Raw genomic sequence first — 17965 nt, 5'->3', positions numbered from 1 at the left:
TATATTTGTGTGGCTAAACTTTTCCAAATATATAATATACACTTGATAAATGAGCTATATTATTGAAAATGAAAATAAATTAGTGATAAACAATTGTGGCTCCAAGTATTTTCAGTGCAATATAAAAATGAACTGTTTCACACAATTTCATCATATATGTTATTTAAATAGCTGGAAGGCCAAAGTATTACTGGATATTTTTTTCTGAAGATGACCAGTTATTACTTCCCTTCTTATTTGTTTGGAACTCATAGATATGTGCCATGCAGACAAGATTATATTAGTGAATCTATTTACATTTTCATTCATTTATGCATTCATACAATGACTTAACAGATATGTTAGTGCCCTATCGTGCTTAATAATTTGCTTACAGTTATTGGTAGTATAGTGAAATATATAGACAGGTCCTAACTTGCTTTGGGCCTGAAGAGCATGGGAGATGCTACAAATAAAAAACTAAGAATACAGGTGTATAATTATACACTGCAGAAATGCTATATAAAGAAAGAGCACAGGGAGTTAAGAAAGTAGAGAGCAAGGGTATGTGTTCAAACCTGTGTAGATCAAAAAATGTTTCCATGAGTATATGATCTCTGAGCTGAGCTGCAAATGATGAGAGAGAATTATCTAAAGTAAAGCAAGGTGACAAATAGGGGTTTATGCCTAGGGCAATCCAAAAGCACTGGGGGGAAGAAAGAGTACTTGATACTAGGAATACAGAGAATGTGTGGGGAAATGTGTGAAAGGAGACTGAGAGAAGATAGGAGCCAGAACTCTGAGCACTTCAACTTACACACACATCCTTCTAGAAATTTTTTCAGTGATAGGGTGTTTGCAAAGCTACCCTGATTAAAGGGAAGAGAAAGTTCAGAGAAAGACATAAGGAGACACCTAGAAAACATTCTGCCAGACTGAATATATGTCTAAATTAATTCTCTAAGAACAACCTAAATGTGCTTTGAACACCTTTAGAACATATTAACACATAAAAGATCACATGTGATTATAAATTCTTGCAGCTAAAAATGTTTAAAAATTTAAGCTCATTGATGAATTTTATCCCATTATCTTGACTTAGATACAAGAAGGTAAAGACTGATATTGGCTATTTTCCTACCCAATTTATATGAATTTTAAAAACACAATGTATTGATTTATTTTAAGATCTCTGCACTGTTTTCTTGGGGGTGGGGCATAACCTAATATTTCATACAGAAATACTGTAGACATCTCAAAGAAGCATATGAATATCAAGGTTTTTAAACCATGGGAGAGGCAGAATTTTAATAGTTCAGTGAAGAAACAATACTCCCAAGAGTAAATTTTTGCATTATAGAAAACAATATCCAATTGGTAATGCTTTTTATATCGTATTCATGTTAGTCTTTATATCTTAATCAATATCACTAAGCCTTTGAAATTTACTATTGAGATTCTGGCTTTTCTGTTTTTAAACTCAAGTCAATACAAATTCAATGGGCCTCTGCAGGTTGATGGTAGTTCTAAATGCTGCTCCCATCTAGACCACAGGCCTTTCCTTCTTAGTATAAACACCTTGAGTCTTTTTATTCCTTCAACAGAGTTAAACAAAGGAAGAAAACAAATTCTGATATAAATGACAGTTACTGAGCACTAATGTTCAGGGAGAGCTGTGGGTATAAACATTACATAGATATCCAACAGCTAAAAAGAATCTTGGTAAAGTGGACCCCAGCTGGGTTATTCTTCATGCCCATTTTCACTAATGCCCATTAGGACAGGCAACAAAGTCATTAGTGGATCTATCTAATGAAAGAAAAAAAAAACAGGTAAATCAAATTTTAAATGCCTGAGATTATAAGGTGATCTGCACAAAAAATATGGTAAAACATTATTTTTAATAATATTTCTCTAATCCTTTTTTAGTAACAAATTTTCACTAGTATAACATACACAATTTAATAAAATTCAACACCATAAAAAAATCAAAGGGCCTTAAAGCAGGAAGGATTATTATCAACAACCTCCTTACACCCCTACCACACAATTTCTTAAATAACAATTCTGTGTATCATAAATTAAATGTGACAATTTAGCCTGTGATTGGATAATTTTAAAAAATTAATAATAATAATAGTAAAAAACAGTATTGTCTAATAATGAAATAAACCTGTACATTGTGTTTTTAAAAGTTTATTTCATTATTAGACAACGCTGTTTTTTACTAAGTTCTTATTATTAATGGTTTGGCATCTGCACTCAATGACTTCCGAAAAATTTTAGCAATGCTCTTTAAGGCAAAGCATAAAACATGTTTATTTCCACATAACAAATCTTCAAAAATTTGGAACAAGAGGGTGTGGAACAGTGGTAATATCAGGGCATCCCCTCTCCGCCACCCCTGACAATTAATTTTTTTCTTTAAAAAATGCAAAAGAAACTAACTCTGTGGGTCAATACAACTAAGGGAAAGAGGAAAAAATGAAATTCAGAGCAAAAGGAAACTGCATCCTCATTTAGGCTTTTGCATTCCTATACCGCCAGTACCCATTAAGAAAGAACTTCATGACACAGAAGATCTTTGAATAGTAGCTCAGAAATGATGAGAGCAGAGTGTTGGGAAGTATTAAAAAATTTTTTTGTCTTTGTTTATTTTATCCTGGGATAAATAAAATTTACTGTACAGTCAGGTAAGGGAAAGTTACAACAGAAGACACCTAAATGTACCAAACACAGTAGTAAAACATACAAATAAGCAAACAAAACAGAATATATATATATATATATATATATATATATATATATATATATATATATATACTCCCAGCAGAACTGTGACCTTAAAGCATGGGGTAATCATCAGGTAGCTGAACTACTAGCCTGCTGTCATACCCATTCTATCCCCCCAAAATAGTACGGAAGTGTAAGAGTATAGTAGTATTTGATTCAACAAAGAAAGATAGTCTTTCACCAATTCAAAACAAACATTGCCAAGGCTACATGAGCCCCAGCAGGAAAAAAAAGGTGACTGTAAAATCACAGATGTTCCTAGTTCATCCCCAGTTATACTGAACTCCTACATTTATGCTACCTCCTCCTATTTCGTAATTGTATATTTTGTTATTCTCTCAATCTTCAGTGCCAGGATATATAGCACCCTAATTCAAAAAGAGCTTATGGAAATAAGAAGAATCTTCAAATAATATATACTTGTCAGTCCTCTGGGTCATACTTCAGAGGTGAAGTAGGTTCACTCACATTACATCAAACCTAATTTATGCCACATATTCTAATCTCAGTAAACCTGTTACTTTGGCTCCCAAAATTTTGATAGAGCTCTCTGTTTTGTTTTCTTTCCAAGTGGAATTGGGGTATCCCTAGCTATCTGTAGATTAGATATTTGTCCTAGAAAAAAAATAGTAGATTTTAACAAGTTTACTCAAACTGGAATCCTTTTATCCACTCTAAAATGGACAACATATAGATGGTAAGCTGGAAAAGGTAAGAAGGTTGTCCCCAGACTAGAGGAAGAGGTGGTCTGGTATCTCAAATCTCTTCACTGTGTATTATTTTTCCTTGAGTATCTTGAGTTACCCACCCTTCTGTGGTACATTACCAGCATAAGGGGGACTGTTTGTTGAATAAGTACAATCATCATTGTACTCATACTTATAATCATCCTGTGCTTACAGTGCTCATAGACATTCTGGAAAGGATCCTCGATTCTTCTGCAATGTATTCCTTGGTCTGGTCAGATAGCATTTCCAATGAAGGTTATTTATCTCAGAGAACATACACCCCAGCATTATGGCATTGGGTTTCCATGATGTCACTCCTCCCCAGCTATTTATGATAGGGTCATAGCATTCAGTGCTTCTCAGCAGGGGATCCCATCATATCCTGTGATTGCATTGATTTTGTGTGAAGCATGGTGGCCCCTATGTAGCAGGTAGTAAGAGTTGTCCAGAAATCAGTGCAAATGTTGTATGCCTCAATGGACAAGAGGTAAGTTGTACCATCAAATTCCTCCACCTCATCAATAGGGTCATTCAGTAAACTACTCCTGAACCAAGAGACTCGATAGCCATTGTAGTAGTATCTGTGTCATGTATGTGGATCATGTTTCTCAACTAAATTTAAAATATTCAAACCATCATATCCTCCACTGCCCATTACTAGACTCTGGGATTTTCTGCATATGTCCTAGTATTCTCCACTGGGAAATGTTTTGGTTATATTGCAGCACCAATTATGGCTTCCATCAAAGCCTCCAAAGATCTATATCATACCCCTCAAGGCGGTAGCTCCAGCAAGACCTTGTCAGACATTCAAAGGAACCACAGAATACCCAACACCATCCTCATCTGCTACAGAATCTTGAAAACCCATTGAGCTGAGATAGAAATGACTGTCATAGCCACCAATTATTGTATCTGATCATATAAGGACACTGAGGGTCACATAACATCTCTTGCAAGGGATTCTTGGCAAAAAGCTCCACTCCTGAGTCTTGGTGTCATATTTCTCTACTATATGAATGAGAGACTGCTAGCATCTAAAGACCCCAATCTCCAGAAGCACTTCACTGGCTCTTAGAAGAGACCTTGTCCTGAGTTCCTGTATCTGACAGTGAAGTTCAGGCCTCAGATAAAACTGCTTTGCTTCATAAACCAGATCTGACCAGATGAAAGGCTCAGCATCTATTACAACTATAATGTACCTGGGGGTCAGCAGGGGGATCTGCACATATTGTTGCAGGTCAAGCAAGGATTTTTCTCATTCTTGTTTATCACACTACACCCAATTGATGATGACGTCAAAGACTCGCTTTTGAGAATCCACTTGAATTTTATCAAATTTGTGTAGCTTTTCCTCATATCCTTGACTTGGAAAAGTGAATTCTTCATTCTATACCACTTCAGAAAAAAAAAAAAAAACTTCTAGCTAAAAACCTCAGCTGTAGCATCAGGTCAATACAATTGTGAGTTTCAGCAAAACCCCTGATATTCAGATGATTGGAAGCATCCAGTTTAATTTCTGAGATCTCACAGCAGGCCTGCATCACATCTTGCAGCTGAAGCAGACAGGCCACACAAAGCAGGTCTTGAACATTCTCCTCCATCACATTTACTCTTTCTGTGTATAAAAAATCCAACAGATTTCCATAGAAGAGGAGTTAAACCTTGGTATCAACATAGGGTGTTCCTTTCTCTGAAAGCTCACTTGTAAACATGGCCAGAAGTACCCATGACAGGCAGCCAGTACAGTCCCACTGGCAGGGAAGTCCTTCTACCCTACTCTCCTTGCATCACAGAGGGTGTTGCTTTTCCAGGGGGAGTTCATTGAGTTGAAAATGAATTTAGCTAGAATATTTATCATTATGTCTGGCAGCCATAATGCCTCCCCCATCAGATAATATGAAAAAAAAAAAAAGTCCTTGGATTCTACAACTCTGCTTCCAGACTCACACAGCTACACTGGCCATCTCCTGCCCATAGGGATGGAATACAATGTGGGAACAGCAGGCCCCAGAGCACTGCTGCTTACCCTACCTAGAAGCTCTGGTACGCTTTGTCTTTTTATCTGGTTTCTAATGTCAACATTCCAAACGCCTTTAAAATATTATTTCCATGAAATGAATAATTATAGAATTATACCTTTTTTATACCTCTTATTTCACTTCAGCTACTTTATGTGCACACTTCCTTATTTCTGTCCATGATATATAAAATTAAAGGTAGATTAATTAATAATATCAGTATCTTTTCAGGATAGGAAAACTTCATACAAACTTTACATGAAAAGTTTAGTTTATCCCCATTATTAAATAATATCTAGCTATACTCTTCCTGAAGTAACAAAGTTCACAGTATCTGAATCTCCTATCTTGAGGAATTCTCGTCTTCTTAGGTCAAAACTATCTTAATAATTGATTCATGTCTAATTGATAGAAAGAATTAAATGACATAAAAATGACATGAATTATTAAATCATTATACAATTTGATATGAGTTGGTTTTGGATTTTAAACTTTCTTTGTCTTTTACATACATGCATGATTATCCACTGATTTTAAGACTTTGATAATGTTCCTCTCTCTTAATTAAGATGAAGCAGTGACCATTGTATCTTTTCTTTTGATGCCCTTCTGAAGTATCCTGAAAAAGAAATAAATGTTGATAAATACTGAAGAAAGTGTTCTGAAAAATAAAAACTTAATATTCGGAGAAGAAAAATAGAATTGGTTAGATAAGTGAAGGCGCCTTCATTCAAAAATACAAAAAAAAATTACAAAGTAAACTAAAGCAATTATCATTCAGTTCCTGTGAGAAGTGTTTTCTTTGCTATTTAAAATATATGCATTCATGGGCTGGGGATACAGCTCAGTTGGTAGAGTGCTTGCCTTGTATGCACAAGCACCTGGCCCAGCACCATACACACACACAGACAAAAAATGCATTCAAATGTGTAATGGAGACACATAAAATGGATTGACTATTTGATGATGTTATGGAATTATTATTATCATTTTTTGTTTTAAATTGTGCTCATTTCTTAAAGGAACTTCATTTTTTAAGATTTACATTGATATATTTACTTGAGCATTAAATTTTATAAGATCTGAGATTTACTTCAAAGTAATCCATGGGAGAATAGATAGTCGATATGAATAAAAATGGAGATTTTTAAAAAATTCTCCATGAAATGATAATGAGACCTTTGGTTGTATTTTACTTTTGCACGTGCTTTAAATTGGCAGAAAAGCAGAGAATCCAATGATATTGAGTTAGAAAAGATGGTTGGAAAAAAAATCTAAGGTATTTTGTAGATGAACTCTTAAAGTTTAGGTAAATGAATCCTCCATAATTTACTACTTTTAATATTCTAAGAGGAAGAAATAAAATATATGTTAAAAAATAGTAGCTGAAGAAAACCTCAAATGTTCAAAACAGGCCACTCAATAAAAGTAGCATAAATGCAAAAAAAGGTTTAGTGACATACTTTATACAATAATTTTAAATCACAGACTTAAAAAAAAAAACTTTCAATAATAATGAAATGGATTATTAGCTATGTATTTCATACATGCACACACTCCTGTTTTATCAACCACACTGGATGCTAAAGGCTGGGTAATAAGAACCTAAAATAGGTGTATTTTAGAAACAGAGCATCATTAGCAGAGAAAGATGGAAGACAGCCATACATCTTCTGTCCAATAATAGTAAAAGAGAGAAAAAAAAAGAAAAAACTGAGTTGTATGGCAAGGTTTGCAGGCAAGGCAGATTCCAGGGGAAGAGAAAATAAAAAAATACAACTCAAAACAAGGGGACCTAGTGCTGCTGAGTTTTGCTATCACTGAGGCTCACAGTTAATTGAGCCCTCTATTTAATTATTTTCTCTTTCCATTTATTGCTGCCTTAACATACCACACACATGCCTAAGAGCTTTTTCACTTGCTTTTCTCATGCCTAGATGACTATTGCCCTGGAAACGGCAGGACTCCCTTCCACCCTCCCACTCTATTCAGGCTTCCTCTCAAATGTCACCTTAGCAGACAGACTTTCTCTAACCACATTATCCAAAATAATTGTTGCAGCCTCCTCAGCATTCTCTAGTTCACTCACTGCTTGCTTCATTTTTCTACATAATAATTAAAACTTTATGACATTATTTACCTATTTATTTGCTTATTTGTCTTTTCCCTCTGAGATGTAAGCTCCACCAAAGCATCTAGAAGAGTTTTTTAACAAATGTATGAAGCAGGAAACATAATTAATTATTTAATGTCTTGCAAAGGAAAGAACAGAGACCCCCCACTGATGCTTTTTTGGGGAAATGATGGTTACCTATTAACGCAAAAAAACAGAAAATAATAGAGAAATAATGTTATTTATATCTTTTTAAATGCTAAGGGAATTATATGGACAAAAATGACATATGAAATTCAGTAACAAATGTTTTTTACTGGATTTAACATTGTATTTCTAAAGTTATTACTTACAAACTAAATTAACAAATAAATTCAATCCTGCTTGTATTTCATCAAAGAAAATCTGATTTTCAAAGAGCCTATGTCTTGTATTTAACATACTCTGAAATGATAACTTAGCAATTATACTGCAAATTACAAATAATACCAAAATTATATATTCTTTACATATTCTCATCTTAAATAAATATAATAATTCAATGAAGCAGGATCTTCAGTGACAACCTCAGGCACTGAGTTAAATATTTATGATGTGAATGATTTTCTATGTGCAAATAACTCCTTTCTCCCTAGGCTTCTCTTTTTGATATGTATTCCTCATTACTTAATGATGGATTCTTATTGATTTAACATAATATATTTGAAATCATTTCCATTACCAAAAATGGTTTCCATTTGTTTCCTCCTGACAGACTACAGGGATATTACTTCAGTGGTGTACTCAGACCTTCCCTAAGGACGGGGCAGGGACCATGGTACCAGGCTTTACCATCTGGCCACTGCCTTCACAATGTGACCTTTATACTCAGTCCAAGCAGCAGAAATACAAGAGTGATTCAACAATAAATATTGGTAATATTTTAAATAGGTAATGACACTCTGAATACTCTTTAAAATCACACTAAAGATTCACTCTAATGACTATGAATAATGAACAAAGATTGTGAAAAGAGAAATCTTGTCACATCGGTATTAATCACTGTAATCTAAAATTGTGATGAAAGTACATATTGTTGAAGCACATGACTAGTCTTTAAAGTCAACTTCAAAAAGTTATAATTTATGAGCATCGATGCATTTGTCTAATATTTAACCTGTAGTAATTCACCAGATACTATCTATTGTATCTGGTAAATTCTGTTTCATAATTTACTTATTAATAGCAGGAAATTTATCATGAAATATTTAATTCAGAGACAAGATGTAGAGATACACAGATTCATATTTTCTGTGTACTTTCTATATGTTGGATCTAAAAATGTTAGATATATTTATTTTTCTCCCAAAACTTTGTGAAGTATTGTGACTTCTGTTTTAAAGGTTAGGAAAAGAAGTCTCTGAGAGGCTTTACTAATTATTTCAAGTTTATGGAACCTATTAAGTGCTAGACCTGGAATTAAAATCCATGATTTTAAGACTTTGAAAATGTTCCTCTCCCTTAGTTAAGATTAAGCAGTGACCATTGTATCTTTTCATTTGATGCCCTTCCCTATGCCCCTCATTATTTCAGCTTCTTCTTTCTTGGTTTACTCCCAGTTTATCATCTTTTCTGGATACTGTTCTGAAAGGATACAAAAAAATGTATAATGTATAGCTCAGTTTTGCAAAACTGCATAAGTCCTTTTGTTATTTTAATTATAAACATTTTTAAAAATGCCATTTTTTACTTATGGATGAGAGTTTCAATTTTTTTATTGCTTAGCCATACACATTTCCTGTATTAATCATTTCTTCTCTGGGCGAATTCTAATGCAGATTACAGTATAAGAAAGAGATGTACTAATAAATGCTATTGTTATGTATGTTATTTTGTTAATTTTAACAACTCAATGGAATTAATAATCATGTATTATGTAAAAGTGTGTAACTCCCTAAAGTTAAATTAGGGCTGAGGGCAGTGGCAGATTCCTGTAGTCCCAGTGGCTCAGGAGGCTGAGGCAGGAGGATCCAGAGTTCAAAACCCGCCTCAGCAAAAGCAAGGCACTAAACAACTCAGTGAGACCTTGTGTCTAAATAAAATACAAAATAAGGCTGGGGCTGTACTCAGTGGTTGAGTGCCTCTGAATCCAATCCTTGGCACTGCCCCCTGATAAAAAAAAAAAAATCATAGGATAAATGCACTACAAATCTTTAGTGTTTGAAAAAATTATAAAATTTACCTTAAGGAAGTTTAAATTGCAAGTTAAATGTAGACTACTAGAGGAGCAGAAGAAAATAAAATTGAGTTAATTTTCCTAAGAATGAAAATCAGCTGGTGGAAAAGTAAAATTTTAGAGATTCAGGTAATATTTATGGGATACCTTTCAACCTTTCAATTGGCTACTTATATTGGCAATGTAGGTTTGGATTCTACAATTCTTTCTTGGGATATGGTATGGTTTATCATGAACATCTTAATTACAGTGTTTACAAGAAGGGATTGGTGAGATATGGTACTTTCAGAAGATCTAGATTTTAATTCAGAAAAAGCTAGCTATTAATATACAATTTGCATAGGTTATGCCTTTTCTAATATTTAGGTTAATAAGTTAGAGAACAATACAGCCTCTTTTTGCCTTTCAAAAGTTATTTCCACAAACCTTTATGATTCATTCACCACACCCAGCTCTTTCCTGAGAGGTATTTTCATATAGTATTTGTTTTTATTCTTGCTGTTCCTTTGGTGTGCTTCTTCTCATCCCTGAGGCCTCGGCTTTACCATCATCTCTAGATTCCTGTTTAGTTTTAAAAAATCAGAAGAATTTATAAAGTGTGATAAAACATAATGAAAAATACCAATTCCTGGACTGCAATTTATATCTACTTATGAAATAAATACCATTTTGTATTCTAAAATTCCTACAATAATTGAAAATGAATCCTGTGTATGAAAGCAAGTGTTAGTGTCGTCTAGCTTCTTATTTCTGACTCTAGTTACCAATGACCCTTGGAATGCTATTATATCTTTATGTTGGAGTATAAAACATTTCTGAATGACCCATTTATTTGACTCTTATGTTTCTTCTATCTAGTACAGGTCATCTTTATTAAAATCTTAAATTATACATGATTTTCCTCCTTAAAACAAAAATTTCTCAATGAAGATATAATGAATACCCATTGTCTACAATATTATTTTAAGCCCTATAGCATACAGTGCACTCTCTTCCCACACACTCAACACAGGGCTTCATGCTCTTCCAATATTTGAAAATCCTTAAGGGTTGTCAGTAGCCACTTCTTCTTTGGTTGGCTCTTTTCCAACTCTTATTTTGACTCTCCCTCTGTTTTCTGGATTACAGATCTTTCTTCTCTATGCCTTCTCTAGCTCTTCTGTTATTTATTAGCTATCTCTTCTGTCCTTTAGATCTCATGGCAACTTTTTAAAGAGAACTTCTCTAAAGATCCTATTTAAAGCACAGAACTGCATATGCAAGGTTATTTACCCTCTTGCAAAGTTGGTTATATCATAACAGTGAACAAAATGCATACTGTTTTTGTTTGTTATTTATGGCTTCTCTGCCAAAATAACATGTAAAATCTGAGTGGACATTGGGTAGCTCTCTTCAAGGTGCACTGTTACATTATGGGTGTTCCATATGTACATTTTCCTTGATTGAATAGATTACAACAACTTTTGGACAAATATTTAATCACTTCTACCTAACAGTCTAAATTATTAGTATTATAAATTTAAATATACCAGACTGGACAATCTTGATCTAACTAAATGGCAGGTTAAATAAATCAGTAATTGTATTGAAGGTCATCAGTCCATCTCTCCATATTAATCAATTTATTATTTTATTATTTTTGTATTATAAGTCTTAAGGATTTTGTGATATTTCTTAATATCCTGATCATCCACATCTTAAAATTTCTATTTCAGAATACCCTATTGAAAGGGCCTATATTATATGTCATACATGTCAGGAACATCCTAAAAGCTGTCATAACCTCCATAGCTATAATAACAGCACGAAAAAAAAAAAAGTGACTCTGGCATTTAGCATGTAAGTTGATGATTTCACTTAAAGTATTGAAACTATTTTAATGCTATTTTTGTTATTTGCTACATATGTCAATCTACTCTCTGTTAAAAAAGAAATGTCAAACTATTTACACTTTAATGTTATAGATTTTATCATTCTCTCTGATTTGATTCCTTTCAAATTCCATGTGTATTCATGTATGTGCATACATACATGCATGAAATGCATTTGAATAACAAAAATAGTTTGCACTGTAATGACTGTTTAATTCTGAGGTTTTATTAGAGAACATGGTACATATCAAAGGAAGATCTGAATTGAGTTTGTCAAACATATTTTACATGAAGAAATTAGGCAACTTTATGAGTTATTATGTATCATGTGAAATTAAAATTTTTCAACTCTCCATAACCTGTAAAATTTTATCATATTAACCAAATAAGTAGGCTCATGCAGGGTTGATGAAGTTCCAAATAAATGTGTGATTGCTGCATAAGCCTCTCTGAGATTCATTTTTGCATAGCTGGAGAATAAACATAAAAAATAATTATGAAAAATGTTGCAAAAGCTGTATGTACCTTATAAAACTTAGATAAGTTTTTATTTTTGCATTAGTTACAAGTTAAAAATCTTTCTTTTGTGTGTTTGCATCTTTTACCACCTTCTATCCTTATTTCCTTCAATGCACAAAGTATACAGCTGATTCATTTTATTATTTATCATAGATGTAATATCTTTTTTTATTCATTTTTATGTGGTGCTGAGGATTGAACCCAGGACTTCACATGCGCAAAGCAAGTGCTCTGCCAATGAGCCACAATCCCAGCCTCAGTGTTGATTCTTAATGCTAATTCATTGATTTATTGAAGTATCCCAGTGGTTTCAATTAGTTCTGCTTGGCTAGACATTTTTTTGTCACAAATCATGGTGCAATGCTCATATAGAAGTATATGGATTTATAACAATAAATCAAAAATGAATAGATCTGGTTTTCTTGTTCTGTTGGATGTGTCAATCTTCCTTTCCCCACTCAGAGAATTTTAAGTCCATCTTATGATAGACTAAAATTATCCCAGTTGTCTACCATATCCATACCAACAATAGTAAGTGGAAGAAAGATGACTTATTGAAAAATTCTGTATTTAAAGCAAATTAATTTGGAAAAAAATTTCTGTGCCATGCAACACTCATTCAAAACCAGTAGTTTGACTACAACACATTTTTTTTCATTTGATTAAATTTTTTCTATAATGAAAACATAATGATGACTTTATAATGGATTACATATGGTGGATAATATCCATAAATTGCATATACCCAATTCAATAACAATTAATAGGCAAGTTCAATAACTGGCAAAATACCCTGTGTCCCTAGTAAAATTTATGCTATCAGGAATTTCCTCAGTGTATCTTCATTTCTCTCATAGTACCAGCCCAAATTTTGGTTACCTCTAAATTACTTCATTTATTCACTGCTTTCTCATTGTTTCCCCAACTTATGAGAGTAAATTTAACCTGTTTTTGTGAGATTCAAAGGAATTAAGAATTTTGTCCCAAGCCATATAGTCAGCAAGTGGGGGAGGATCGGGTCATGGTTTGATTGCAAAGTCTGTGATGTTTCCACACTACAATGTTGCTCTTTAGTCAATAGGTCACTAGGGACAATCAATATATGATACTTTGCAAATGTTATAAACATTCTTAGGCAAATCATTGTTGCAAATGTTTTGTAATATTGCAATATTTCTAGCTACTATTCTCTTAATAATTATGTTTGCTCCCATGTCATATTGCACAAAATTGTGTTATACTATTGATGTTATCATTATAAAATTGTTAGTATAGTATTAAACATTTTACTATTTAATGCTTTAGAATGATTTGCTTACAAATGTATCTACTTGCTAGACTTTGTGCATTCATATTTGTGTCCTTATTATCTTCTGCTGTGCTTGGCATTTAGAGTGTACAGAAGTGAGTATTTATCAAATGCATGAAATATATGATGACAAATTTGATATTTTCATTTTAATTAATTTATCTTTTTCATTCAATTTCCAAATTATGGACTCTTCAGAAATCATTCCTCAAAGAGATATGATGCAAAATTCAACATGTGTCAGTACTTTAATGTAAAACTTAACCATATACATAATAGAATAGACATAGTAACATCAAGTCCTACAATGCAAGAGGGATTCAAAAATGAGGTAAAGCAGATTAATTTTTTTAGTAATAACCCATGCATTATCCATCCAATATATATGAAATTTTCTAGATTAAATTCATCCTCAGATCATAGTAGTGTTTCAAAGAGCATTATAAACAGAAAAAAAGCTCTATTGGATAATAGGAACAGGGCTACAGATCAGAGATCAATCTCCTGGTTAGACTCTAGGAGACTCTGGGTTCAATCCCTAAAACCAAATATGTGTATGCATTATATTTTTACTTACTGGGAGAACATTTTATAAAATGAAATTATTTACAAACACAAGCAGTATTGTCTGTATTCAAACTAGAATGTACACTCATTCCAGGCTGTGACTACTTGCAACTTAGCTAACACTTTCAGTAATCCATGAAGTGTGAAGAAGAGCTTTGAATATCTTTCCTATGGAGAAAAGTATCACACTTTTCAGTTATTATTGTATCTACATTATGTTTAGAACTTGTATACACACACACACACACACACACACACACACGTCAAAAAACATATTCATCCCGTATCATACTTACCTTTGTATATATGTGTGTGATAAGAGCACGTATAATCTCATAGCAAATTTCAAGTGTATAATACAATATTTTATCTATCATCTTATGCTATATATAAATGTTGGGTTTATTCGTTCTACTTAACTGCAACTTTGTAACCTCTGTGATAACTCAATATAAAATGTAGATTATTTTATGATGAAGGAATATATCATTAACATCTGAGCATGACTTAGATAAAGTGAGCATCCAGGGTCAGTGAAGTACAGAAAGAAAAATTTTGAGTAGCAAAACATGAACAAGATTGTCTAAAACATGGAAACTATCCAGACCATCAATTCTGAGAAAAATCTATTTCCTAAGAATGCTAGACCTTACCACGTGTTATGATCGAAATTTCCATCATCTCTTTGTTTCCATAGTATTCTAATTTCCCTTCTCCTTACTTTGTTTCTCCTGTATATTCTTAGCATGGTGTCAGAGTGGTATTGGAAAGTATAAATCAGTTGCCATCACTCTGATGATCCTTATTCTCCAATGACTCCCCTTCTCATTCATTATATTAACTAACATCCCAGCACTTGCCTGAAAGATCCTATAAGAGATCTGGTAACTCTTAGTACCCTGAGCTCACATACTTCTCCTTTCCTGACTCTACTCTAGTAGGTTTGATCCTTTAAATACGTCAGAATTTATTTAGGTCCCAAAGTGCTTGATTTCCTAATCTCTCTGCCTGGGGTATAGTCCCATATACATGACTATCTTGTGCTTTCAATTCCTTTTTCAGATATGGAAATGCCACCTTATCAATTGATTTAGACCATTCAGATTACTTAAAGCTCGACCTTCTTCCTTCAAGACTCCCTGTTTTCTCCACAATTTATTTATTTACATCTTTATCATCTGATATACATGTTGATTTTTAATTTTCACATCTAACCTCACCTCAAGAAAATAATAAGGTCAATGAGGATACAGATTTGGGTCTTAACTTTTTTTTTTCTGTCACTTTCCTATCACCTTGAGCATGTTCTAGAATAAAGCAAGTGCTCAATAAAAAAATGTTTGAATATGAAAGGATGGAGGACAGATGGATGGATGGCATTTTTAATGTAACCACAGTTTGTGAATTTAAGTGGAAAGACTTTTAAAATAAAATTTAACAATTTCAATAAGAAGTCTTCCTAAATATATTACATATTGCATTGCCTCTTTCTGAAAATGTTTATGCATAATGTATGCTGATTTTTTTTTCTTGAGTATTTTTGAGTCCTTTAGGAATACAAATGACAGTACTGAAATATTCCAGAAACCACAGAGGTTTATAATTCTCTTCCTTCTTATACTAAGTAACCACAAAGTTTTATAACACTTTTTGTTTAAAAGTGCACACATGCTGTTAGGGTTTAGCTGTGATATTTCCCCCAAAATCTCATGTGTGAGACAATGGTGATAAAGTTAAGGGGTGAAATAATCGGGTTATAAGAGTACTAACCTAATCAGAACATTAATTCTTTGATAGGAATTAACTGGGTGGTAACTATAGAAAGGTAGGGTGTGAAAAAAGTGTGTCATCAAGGCACACCTTTGGGTTTTATATTTTGTCTGTAGAATGAGGAGCTAGTGCTCTCTCTCTCACTCTCTCTCCCTTTCTATGCTTCCTGGTGCCATGTTTCCTGCTGCTTCTCTCCTCCATGGCTTTTCAACATGATGTTCTTTCTACCTCACATCAGGCCCCAGGAATGCAATTGGCCCCAGGATTGAGACCTCTGAAACTGTGAGCTCCCAAATGAACTTTTCCTCCTAAATTTTTTCTTCTCAGTTCTTTTGTTCACAGCAGTGAAAAAGCTGACTAAAACACACACACATTTTGGATTCCTCAATTCTTATTCCCCAGCACCCAGTATTGGAAGGTAGGGCCCTTGGGAAGGGGGTTACATGATGAGGGCTCTCCTCTCATGAATGAATTAATTCCACTGTAAATTGAGTTTGCAAGAGTGGGTTCTCCTTCTGCTCTTCTGCCATGTGGGGTCACAGCAACAAGCTTCTCACCAAACCAAATTCCAGAATCTTGTTTCTAGCTCCAAAAACATGAAACAATGAACTTCTGTGTTTTTATGAATTAGTCAGTCTGTAGTGTTTTATTAAAGCAGCACAAAATGAATAAAAAGAAATATACACACAAACTAACAAGAAAGCTAAAATTTAAGAATACAGAAAATTTTTCTTTGAGCAAATCAAGTTCACATAACTCATGAAGTTATAGAGAATCTCTAGCCACAATGCCTTTATCATTTTTAAAATCTTCTGAACATAAATTTAAGAATAGGAGAAGAACTATACTTAAAGCGGGAGTGCCTTAGATACTACCTAAGAAGATTATTTATTAGTATTGAGTGAAATAATTGCCTGGCACTTAGTAGAATGACACTAAGTGGTAATCATCCATTTCCTGGATGATTTTGTAAGAAGAAATCAATAATAACCTATAAAATGTTCTGTTTCTAACTGTTAGAGAAAATATTCAGTATTTTATCTGAAACTCCATTCAATGTGAAGAGACACTATACAAAGTCATCATTTGTTCTGCCACTAACATCTTCAGCTACAATTTTGTCCTAGACATATACACTGAAACTTAAGTAGACCACAATTTCAGGAAGCATATATACAGTGGCCAGCATATATCTTTCTTGTATTTTTCAGACTTTATTATGTTTCTTTGTGCAGTACATGCCATATTTCCCCTACTCTATTAAAACTGAGAATTTTGGTGTTTTGCTATGGCTAACAGCTAGTGCAGCAGTGAAAAGGAGAGGTCACAGTAGTCTCAGGGGACAGGCCCCAAGGCAAATGGTCATTTCGTTAGCTTCCCACAGGATTCTTCTTTAGGGCTGGAAACCAAAGGCATCTTGACTCGAAATATTAAACATCTTGAGTTCTGAATTTCAAAGGAGATATTGAAAACCAATTTATTCATAGTAGCAATGTTCAGAAGGAATTTCATTTTTCAGAATAATCTCTTTGATACTATGTGAATACAGAATTTACTTGAATAAGACTCACTAGATTATTTCAAAAACCAAAATATATAGAAAATGTTGTATTAGGTTTTATTGTCATAGATTACTTGCATGTAAACTTTTGGGAGATAGATATAAACTTGAAAAGTTTGTTTGCAATTTTAGAATTGACTTAAGGAAAAGCTATTATACTAAGTTAATTATATTATTAAGTTAATAATTTTTTTGCCCTAGATTTCAAAAGAATCTGATAATAATGTGGATGAACAAAAATATAACGATTTAATAGACATGTATTGAGATGGAAAGAGCAGTATAGTAATCTGACATGAATAATTTTAAAATTTTATTTTTTCTAGAGCCTGTGTCCCAAAAGAGACGAGAGAAAGTAAAATATCACCTACAAAGTTCATTCAGTGTTATCTTAAAAGTAGAGGGGCATTTTCCAGTACCAATGAGAAAAAAAAATTGGAACATTGAAACTGATATTTTACACTTTTATTACTTTATTCATGTTTACATAGATAATTAAATGTTCTTTCTTATAACTTC

At 33.2% G+C, this 17965-nt stretch overlaps 1 pseudogene; it reads right to left on the bottom strand.

The window, feature by feature from the left end:
* Positions 1-4185: 4185 nt before the first annotated feature.
* On the bottom strand, positions 4186-5391 carry LOC144250991 (kelch-like protein 12 pseudogene; annotated as a pseudogene).
* Between the last annotated feature and the right edge of the window lie 12574 nt (positions 5392-17965).

This window comes from Urocitellus parryii, chromosome Y, assembly GCF_045843805.1.
Source record: "Urocitellus parryii isolate mUroPar1 chromosome Y, mUroPar1.hap1, whole genome shotgun sequence".
Lineage (NCBI taxonomy): Eukaryota > Metazoa > Chordata > Mammalia > Rodentia > Sciuridae > Urocitellus > Urocitellus parryii.
This window is presented reverse-complemented; position numbering and strand designations above follow the sequence as displayed.